Raw genomic sequence first — 10,158 nt, 5'->3', positions numbered from 1 at the left:
GAGTCAGATACTCCCCTATCATTGTGCAGAGTAAAAATCTTGTAAATGAAACACAGGTGTTCATCCTTAAACGTGTGCAAAAATCAGGGCATCCCATTCCAGTTGCACTTGGAAACTCCAGATGTTTTTCTACTTCATCTCCTTCTGGAAGCTCCAGCATATATTTCCAGAAATTAATCCTAGACAAACAATTACAGGCCCACAGACTCCATCAAGCTGAAGGTCAGCCTTCTCTCAAGGCAATGTTATTAAACACCACCAGTTTACTGCCAGCTGAAAGGAAATGCTTCACTCTGCCAGTGTGGTGCTTCCTTCACTGCTCAATGCGGGATTCATTTTTTCAGCAACTTTCTCAGCAAATTATGGCAGTACTGGATATGATGGATAACTGGATAATTTCTTAGCACCGTCCTGCAGGTGCTTGATTGGATTTACCTAAATTTTCCAAAGCATAATTTTGGCAATCCTAATGGAACAAGTGAATTAAAAGAGTCAGAAATAAATGAGATCCTGTCACTTTGTGATAAAAGAGGTTTTGGGGATGAGGCCACAGGGCTTGGCTTTTAGGCAAATATATGAGTAAATTAGCAAATTCTCTACATTATGATGCACAGTAGGATGGCTGGGAGCAACAGTTGGAACACTGAAATCCAAACGAGTGCAGCTGGTTATAAAGAACCTCCTTTAGCTGATTACTCACAGACATCTTTCTTGAAATCCTTCTCTGGCCTTCATGCAAAACAGAAATCAAAGGACTTTGAGGGGAGCTGGAGGTCTTCAAAAGAAACACACACAGACACTATTAAATCTCTTTGAAAAAAATCTCTGATGAAGAATAAATGCTAAAAATTAACAATCCTCAGTGAAAAGAAGAAATAGACCAGTTTTCACATGCTGCTGAAACAACGTTATGTACATCAATGATTGAATATGAATTGAAATGTTATAAGTGGGAATGAGACCAAACCTAAACTCATCAATAATTTCCATTAATTCCTAAAAGCAATCCTTTGTAAAATGACCTTTTCCATTGTAACTTCTCAAGAGTTTTGAGGCATAACTTGCATGGTGATGTGGCACCTACCCCAGGACTACCCATGTCAGTTATGTAGATTGTAGCTGGATTTCACATTGATGATGTTCATCCAGAAAATTGCAGCTCTTTCACTTTCCAGAAATACCTAATTGATTGTTCTGATTGGCATGAGCAGCTTCAGAAGTAGCAAGTTTGAAGCAAAAGCTGAACAATATGAATTCTGCACTATGAACAGATACCTCAGAGAAAACCAGATGATCGTACACTCACTCAGTCAGAAGAGCCCTGTACGATACCACTAGAGTCAAAAGACAGCTCTCTTTCTCCAACCTCACATCATACTTTTTTACAAAGTCTTTATTAATCGTTTTTTGAAGATTATTTTCTTTGCCCAGTTTTGCAACTTACATAGGATGGACATGACAGGTCTAACTGAACAGACCACTTGTGTGTCACCACAAACCAGGTTTGGGACATAGTCCAACTTGGAAATAAAAAAGAAAAAAAAAAATTCGAAATTACCACTGGGCGAGATTCCCCTGCTTTCAGTTTTACAGTGGAGAATTTCTAATGTGGAACCATAGTTGAACTGGAAAGACCAATGTGAGTTACCTTTGGCAGTGGAAACAGCTGAAAATATTTTTTTCATCATGCTGCTTGCAGAAGTTATTTTTTGGGAGCTGGGTACTTATCAGATGTATGTAAAAGCTTAGGGCGCGTTAGCCAGCACTTTTGAGAAGTGTGTCATTAGATTTAGGAGGTTGTTGAGCAAAACTTTTTGAGTCCACAGGGTTGGCTGGTTACAGGAGGTCAGATGGCTGTGCAATAAAACACAAGAGCTCTCCGACACCTCTCTGGTGTCCTTCTTAATCCTGACAAGAATTTGCAACAAACTTCATGCCCTGTTCTTATGGGCTGGGACAATGACCCCAACACCAAACTTAGAAAGGGACATCCCCCCCAAAAAACCCCACTACAGACAGTGCTGCAATCTCCGTATCAGGCAAAATGAAGTTTTTTTATACATGAAAAACAGCGAGTACAACCTTCTAGCCCATTGAGAAACACAGTAGAGCTGATTCTGAAAAGAAAATAGTGTTGGAGAAATAACTCTGTTTCCATTTTTTTGTAACAAACAGAAGTGAACTGGCAATACCTGACAATTAAGGTGTCCATTTTCTGTGCTGCTGGCAGAATTTTAGTTAGAGTTAAAATTATTGCTTCTCTCTGCCTATTATCTTAAAATATTTTTCTTTTAAAAAATGAAAATTGTTGCCTGGCTGCCTGTCTTGTTGTCTTTTATTCTGAAATACTATAAAAGAATACCATTTTTAAAACTATTTTTCCTCCTTCCTGAGAAGGTGATGTTCTTATCTCTTATTACAATGCAATACAGTTTCTAAAACTTTCGCTGATTCTGGAGACAGGCACATGACAAAACACACTGAAGTTCATGTGACAACAGCTGAGGTTTATGGATGCCCACCGCTTTTACAGGGGCCTCAAATTTCCACTGTTACATAAGTGACTGGTTGATGTCTTAGCTCTGCCTTGCTCACTGGCCAATGAAATGTATGCATTCATGGTTCAATGGGATTGGTTTCGGTCCCCTGTTTGAATTTGAATCAGACCTATCATTGACACATCCAGGGACTTGTTTACTGTTGTTTATTTGTAACCAGCTTAGGCTGGTTGAGTTGGTGTCAGGGCCAATCTACCTGTGCAGTTCACAGAACAGCTGTAGTTTCACACAAAACTTACTCATTGCTAAACTGGAACCCAAAATCCCTCTGCTGTTAAACCAGTTCCCTATTAGATTTATAGTTCCCATTCAGCACTACTGCATTCATTTCGTTTTGCAACGAAACATTTTTATCCCACTTTCCTGGGGTAGTGTATGTACTTGACATATAATCTCAGTAAATTCCCTCAAACTGGGCAACTCCAGAACTTGTATTATTAGGAAATGAGGAGCATGGTTTTCTGACACGTTTTTCCAAGATGTGATAGTGGCTGGAGCAAAAGTTATTCTTTTCTCCTTCAATAATACTATCTATAGCAATGAATTGTTGCTAAAATATTGTATTTGATTTGGACATGGAAATAAAATTTTGATTCAGGCTCAAGATAGCACAGACCTTGCTCGACTGCCAGAAAATTTCCTCACTGCAGGTTGCCCTGGTCAGCATCATGCAGCACAGAGAAACAAGAGCACCTGTGCCAGTGGTTGGACAGAGAGCAGCACCAGAAGCAGGCTGAGGGCTGAGACCAGCTGCCTCTGCTGCCCACTCTGTCTTTAGCATCTACTGCCCTGCATGGAGAGATCACTGCCCAGAGACTATGTGAGGGAAACAACAATTTATTTCCTTTTCCTTCAGTAAAGATTTGTGAGAGCCCTGCTAGAGCCATCAGCGGGTTGGCCTCTTGCAAGGCTGGGGAGAGTCCTGGGGGCTGGGGACCCTTCTCTTAATGGGGTGCAAGGGTCCCCACGGCAATTGGTCCCAGCCCAAGACAGGGGTGGAGGGGCTGAAGCTGCTGCCCTGGGCAGAGGGATCAGTCACTGTCACCACCTCCTGCCAAGGCTCCTCCTGGGGCCAGTCCCACGCCATGGGGACAGGCACAGGTGGGGGATGGCTGGGATCCCCAGGGAAAGCAGTGTCCGACGTGCCAGCTGCCTCCTCCACATCACAGACTTTGGGGACATGAGTAGGAGCCCCCATCCAGGAGCTGCTGGAGCTGGAGCTGGAGCTGGAGCTGGAACTGGAGCTCGAGCTGGAGTTGGGGCTGGAGCTGGGGCTGGGGCTGGAGCTGGAGTAGCTGGAGCTGGTGGAGCTGGAGGTGGCACTGGCCACAGCCCCATTGTTCTCATCCCTGATGGCACCAGAGCGCAGCAGCCTCTGAGCCTCCTCACTGCACTGGCCCACAATGATGCTGATGACGCCATGCACCAGTGGGACCGTGTGATGCTCGAGGACAGGCTGCAGCCCCTGGACCAACACCTCGGCATTCAGCCCCTTGACGCACAGGTCGTGCAGGATGGAGCTCTCTGCGGCCTCAACCAGCCACCACCAGTGCTGGAATATCCCCTCCAGCCGCTGGCGCAGCCAGGGCCGCACGGGCTCCAGCAGCTGCGGCTGTCCACGGAAAAGCCCGGCCCACACCTCGGGCAGGAGGCCACCCAGGAACTCCAGCCCTGAGGGGTCCTGCTCAGCTGGGGACAGTGTCCCCTGAGGAGCAGCTGGACAGGATACCATGGAGCCATGGGGGCTGTTCTCGGCCAGGTGGCTGGGAGCTTTCCCAGCCTGGTTGGTGACCACTGGCAGCTGCTCGGGGACGGCGCTGGTTGTCTCCAGATACTCCTCTGCATGGTCAGAAAACCTGATGGTCTCTATTGGTGTCCTGCAGAGCGGGCACGAGGGATTTCTGTGTGCCCACCGCAGGATGCAGCCCAGGCAGAAGCGGTGGCGACAGGGCAGAGCAGAAGTCACATCCTTCTGAGAGTCCTGGCAGATGGGGCAGTTGCCATCTGTCTCTGCGGCCATTTCAGGAGTGATGGCTCTGGGACTGGCACCGAGATCTGCCAAGAACAGGCTGTGTGCCAGAGCTTGGCTGGCTTGATCCTCTCGACCTTGGAGTCCCTGCTTGGTGGGAGTTGAGGCTGGAGCCAAAGTGGCCCTGCCAATGTCTGAATGGCAGCAGTGAGGGGCACAATGTCACAATCCGTCCCCCTGTGATGTCACAGTCTACTGCTCTCTGTCACCAGCCTCCACCCCCAGTGAAAGCACAAAAGTCATTCCAAGTCCTTGGAACCCCAGGATAAGCAATGAGGGACATGAGGTCACAATCCAGCACTCAGTGGTGTCAACATCTGCACTTCAGGTTCCTCAACACTGTGATGACACAGCAGGCTTTCCATCCCTGCAGGCACATGTTGTGAGGAGAAAAAAAGGAAATGCTGTTTCCTAGTTTCAGTTTCTACTGCTCGTTGTTGTTGTTGGGGTGGATGTAACATACAAATAGACGCACTACATTTCAGAAGGCTAATATTCCGTTTACTACAACAGCTAGCAGTCTTTTACACACTCTACAAAGTTTATACTTTTTTATTAATTAGTTACAATAAATCAACATAATGTTCATTGGTGTAAAAACCATCACCACTTCTGTTTTCCACAAAACTTTTCTAAAAAAAAAGCTGCAGATTTTCTTTCCTTCTCCTTCTCCTTCTCCTTCTCCTTCTCCTTCTCCTTCTCCTTCTCCTTCTCCTTCTCCTTCTCCTTCTCCTTCTCCTTCTCCTTCTCCTCCTTCTCCTTCTCCTTCTCCTTCTCCTTCTCCTTCTCCTTCTCCTTCTCCTTCTCCTTCTCTTCTCCTTCTCCTTCTCCTTCTCCTTCTCCTTCTCCTTCTCCTTCTCCTTCTCCTTCTCCTTCTCCTTCTCCTTCTCCTTCTCCTTCTCCTTCTCCTTCTCCTTCTCCTTCTCCTTCTCCTTCTCCTTCTCCTTCTTCTTGTCTTGGTCTCCAGGCCAAGGGCCTTGATAAGAAATACCTTTCATAAATAACCCTTATTCATGAACTCTCTCTGGCCCACAGACCAACTATGAATCTCTCCACACTCTGTGATGCTCTCCCTCAGCCACCTGCATCGTGTGTCCTTGACCCTGTCCCTAATCCCTGCTCCTGACACCTTGCCATTTTTTTTCCTGGGGACAGTCCTGGTCTCTCATCTGCCTCTCTGGGCAGGGCCATCACATCCAGGCCTTTCAGGCCAGGTTCTGCACAAGATTTTGTCCTTTTTGGTTTTAATGTCAGAGTCTGTCCTCTCTGCAGCCCTGCTGGACTGAAGGCAATGGGCACAAGGACACTTTGCAGTTGTGTTTAGGACTGTGGAACTGTTCTGCCTTGCTTACCCTGTAAAATGGGTCCCTTTAGTGCTGTATAGGGGGGCTCAAAACCCAGGAAGGAATTCTCTCAGGCTTTTCTTTCCGCAGCAGTTGTCTTATTGCCACAATGACAAGACCAAGCCTCCATCCTGCATCCTGAGAGCACTCCTGAAGTGACAAGGACACACTCTGAAGGACAAATGTGGGCCCTGGAAAAATGAAATCTGCAAATACACAAATGGTGCCCCAGGGGTGCAGATCTACTTTTCTCCTTCTGCCATTGCTGAGTTTTCATCATCATCTGAATCCTGAAGAATCTCTCAGGAAAATTCATTCATGATGCCAGAAATTTATGCCCAAAAGAATGCAGAGCACTCCTGTAATTTTATTCAGATAAAGGCAGAGGCCATGAGCATTTCCCATGGGGCATCTCAAATTGTTGGGGGACGCAGCCTCCTTTCTATCCTGAGCTCCCAGCTGCATTTCCCTCCTCCTTTTCCCCATTGCCTGAGGTACACGGAAAGTACAGCTCTCCTGTATCACCTACTCTATATCCCCTTCTAATACACAGCTCCATATTGTACTTCAAAAGAAAGAAAACACTATTAGTAATTATATTCAGTTTTTGTTCGTTTTCTCTAGGTTCAGGAAGTTAATATGGCCTTGGCTGAGCAGCAGTCTGTTAGTAACATTTTCTAGTTAGTAACATTTTCTAGAACTCAGAATTTCTTCTGTTACTTTCTTATCTATAAGTTTGTGGCCCTATTCTACAAGCAGATTCACATGGTCTGTTTGTAAAAACACATTCATCTTATTCCTTCCAGTTACAAGGCAAACCCTTCCTGCAGCCAGCTCTTGTCAATGTAGACTCCCAAAGTAGATCTTGCAATGGAATGAGACTCCTTAGAGTTGGTGGAGGGAGGTGGAGGGGGAAAGTTTTTCCTTCGGTCACTAGAAGTCTTGTTGGGGAGCTGCTTGTGCTCTGGAGATGGACACCAATGATGTGTGTCCAAGCCTTGCAGGTTCATTCCTGAGCTTCCTGACACACCAAGGAGACTTAAGGGTTACTGTGTCTGGGGAGACATTCCCTTCTGGGAACTTTTTCAAATGCTTCAAAAAATCCTTTCGGTTTTTTGTTGTTTTCTCAAAACACCTAATCTCAAGGCTGTGCCAGCAAATACCAACGTAGTAGCAAGATATTTGTGGCGTCAGACAAAACCTCTTCCTCTTCCTCATCATCAAAAGAGGACCTCCACTTGCTGGAGCCAAGTGCAGACCCTTGGGAAAAATTGAGGGCTGCAGTGAAGCAGGGGGAGTGGGAGCTGGTCTCAAAACTCAATATCATGCCAGTTTGGTATGCAAGAGGAGGTGTCAACCCTAGATGGGAACCTTTGGCCTTTGGAGAAATTAAGGAGTTGTGCAAAGCTGCTTGTGAATATGGAAGGCACTCCCCATATTGTAGCAATATGGTGCTTGCCACCTTCTCTGCCCGTATGCTGACCCTGCATGTGCTATCAAATGACTTCATTATTGTCCCCAGCGGAATATTCCCAATGGGAATTGGGGTGGAAACATCTCCTAAACCAGCTAATGAGAGACCGTGTGAGATGTCCAGTGAGGGCAGCATTGACAATAGAACATCTGATGAGAGAGGAGGCTCACACAGTCCCAGACCAACAAGCAGACCTTCCTATGCCCGTCCTTGATGACATCAAGGACATGGCTAGGAAAGTACTGCTTCAAGTCCCAGACAGGAGCAAGCCAGATTTAGATTTTGCACAAATCAGACAAGGCCCAAACTAGCATGAATAGAGTAAAACTGGCGTTGGACAAACAGGTTGTCTTGGACAGAGCAAGTGAGGAATAGTTAAAGCAGCTAGTGGTGGCAAATGCCAGCTCCAAATGTAAAAAGGTATTGTGTGCGCTCCCACCAGAGCCTGAGCCTGCCATCACTCAGATGATTGACTCATACAGCTGTCTAGCCACTCCTGAGTACACTGCTGTTCTCCAAGCATGAGTCCTGGCCAATGCTTTGACATCCTTCCAAGAAAATACCAAAAAGCAGCAGGAACAACTGTTGCCATAGTTGTTTTAAGGAAGGACATTTTGCTGAGGACTGTAAAAAACCAAGATGTAGGCCATTTCAGAAATATTGTGGGTGCAAGGGGCATTATCATGGGACTAATAGATTTTGCCAAGTACAGGAATGCTGTTTCCATCACTTGGGAAACTGTCAGCAGAATGCGAGACAGTGGTACACAAGGATCCAAGCATCCCTGTCACCTGTGCCAGAGATCATTGGTGACCAGCAGCTCCACAGTTGCAGTGCCACCTCTCCAACATTCCCGCCACAATGCTCCCAGCTGCCCATCTGGAACTGTCAACTGCCCAGGTAATAATCCTCACAAACTCTATATAACATGCCATTTCAATGGGATAATTAGGCCCAGAACAATGGCCACGTGAATTTCTTATTGTAGGGATGGGTAAAGCCAAAGCTGAAGGGTTTTATGTTGCACCAACAGTGTTATCAGTAATGCCATCTCAGTAAATCATTGTGCTTGCTATATGTCCTGACCCCCCCACGTTTCTTACTGAAGGGACTAATCATTGTGCAAGCATTTCTATTACCAGAGTTGGACAGCAACACTTCCCTCTCACATGGACCAGGAAGATCAGCAGAGGACAACCAAAATTCACTTGTGTCCTGAGACATTTCAAGAAGATCATTACCCTTAATAGACTCATTGACACTGGAACTGATGTGACAGTAATTTCCAGATCCTGTTGGCCACTGGAATGGACCCTTGTACCATCCTTGGACATCTTAGCAGGCATTGGTGGTCACAGTACTACCTTTTGTAGTCTACATCCTATTGCAATTGATGGCTGAGTTGCCACCACCAAGCCATTCATGGTGGACAAGAAAATCATCTTATGGGGAAGAGACATTCAGTCTCAATAGGGTCTTAGGCTTGAGACACTTTTTTAGTGTGGGTCACTGGTGAGCAGGACTCCCTAAAATGAACCTGGACTTCAAACAAACCCATATGGATAGACCATGGTCCTTGCCATGAGCAAAATTGGTGATGCTAGAACAGCTGGTGAAAGAACAATTGGAGAAAGGTCACATTTTTCCAACCATTAGCCCTTGGAACATCCTAATTTTTGTAATTAAAAAACCACACAGTGATAAATGGTGTCTCCTTCAAGATCTTAGGAAAATAAATAATGTAGTTGAAGAGATGGGACCCCTACAGCCTGGCCTACTGATGGAGGAGGTATGACTGACATCAAAGAAGGCTTCAAGCATCAACACTTTATTGTTCTTCAGTACAACCTTTTATACCATTCACCTTACATGCATTACACCTGTGTACCTTTTCTCCCCTTTTTTAACTGGTCAGTGCGCCTCGGCACTCCATGTTTCACAGCCTTCAATACTGCTCACCTGTCCTACACAGTTGTAGCCCATTAGGGATGAGGCTTGGCCGCAGCCCCATTCCCAATCACCACAAACTGTGTGCCTACAATTCCCCCTTTCCTATCTTGTAAATAAATGCCAGGTCTACCATCGTTCTACAGAGCCCTTACAGAAGAGATAGCAAATATGGTACAAGTATCCCTTGTGTAGATTCCACTAACTCTGGAATGCATCTGTGTACCTTGATTAATTCCCCTTACATTACATATCATCAAAATCCTTATGCCTACACTTACAGAATATTGACAATAGCAATAGCTGTACAACTTAATAAAGCAACATACAAGAATAAGCTAAGGGCTATAGTACACAACTTTAACACATCAATAACTATACAGTTTCTCAAAGTAGCATACAAGAATAAGATAGATTCTATATATACCCCATTGCCCACATGTTTTTTGCTTATTTCAAGGAGTCAGGTGAGCCACAGCAATGTTTGCTGCTTTGAGAGGCATTATCCAATACAGGTTGAATATAACAAAGCCACCCACTGAACTCCAGTGTCTGTTGAGATACAGGCACACCCACATCCCCAGGTAACATGGGCCCTCCCAGGCTTGTGCTTGCAAATTACAAACCCAGACAGGGCCATGGGTCCTGTCGCTTGGTGATTGCAATGACAGAAAGTGTGTTAGGATGGCTGGTAATGTACATGAGGGAGGAATAGTAAAATGATTCAATGTAAACACAGCTTTCCAAACTCCTGCATGTGGGGTCTCACTTATCATTCCTGCTTTTGTTTTTCAAGAAGGGCTTTAA

Source organism: Catharus ustulatus, assembly GCF_009819885.2.
Source record: "Catharus ustulatus isolate bCatUst1 chromosome Z unlocalized genomic scaffold, bCatUst1.pri.v2 scaffold_29_arrow_ctg1, whole genome shotgun sequence".
Lineage (NCBI taxonomy): Eukaryota > Metazoa > Chordata > Aves > Passeriformes > Turdidae > Catharus > Catharus ustulatus.
Note: the sequence above shows the minus strand (reverse complement) of the source record.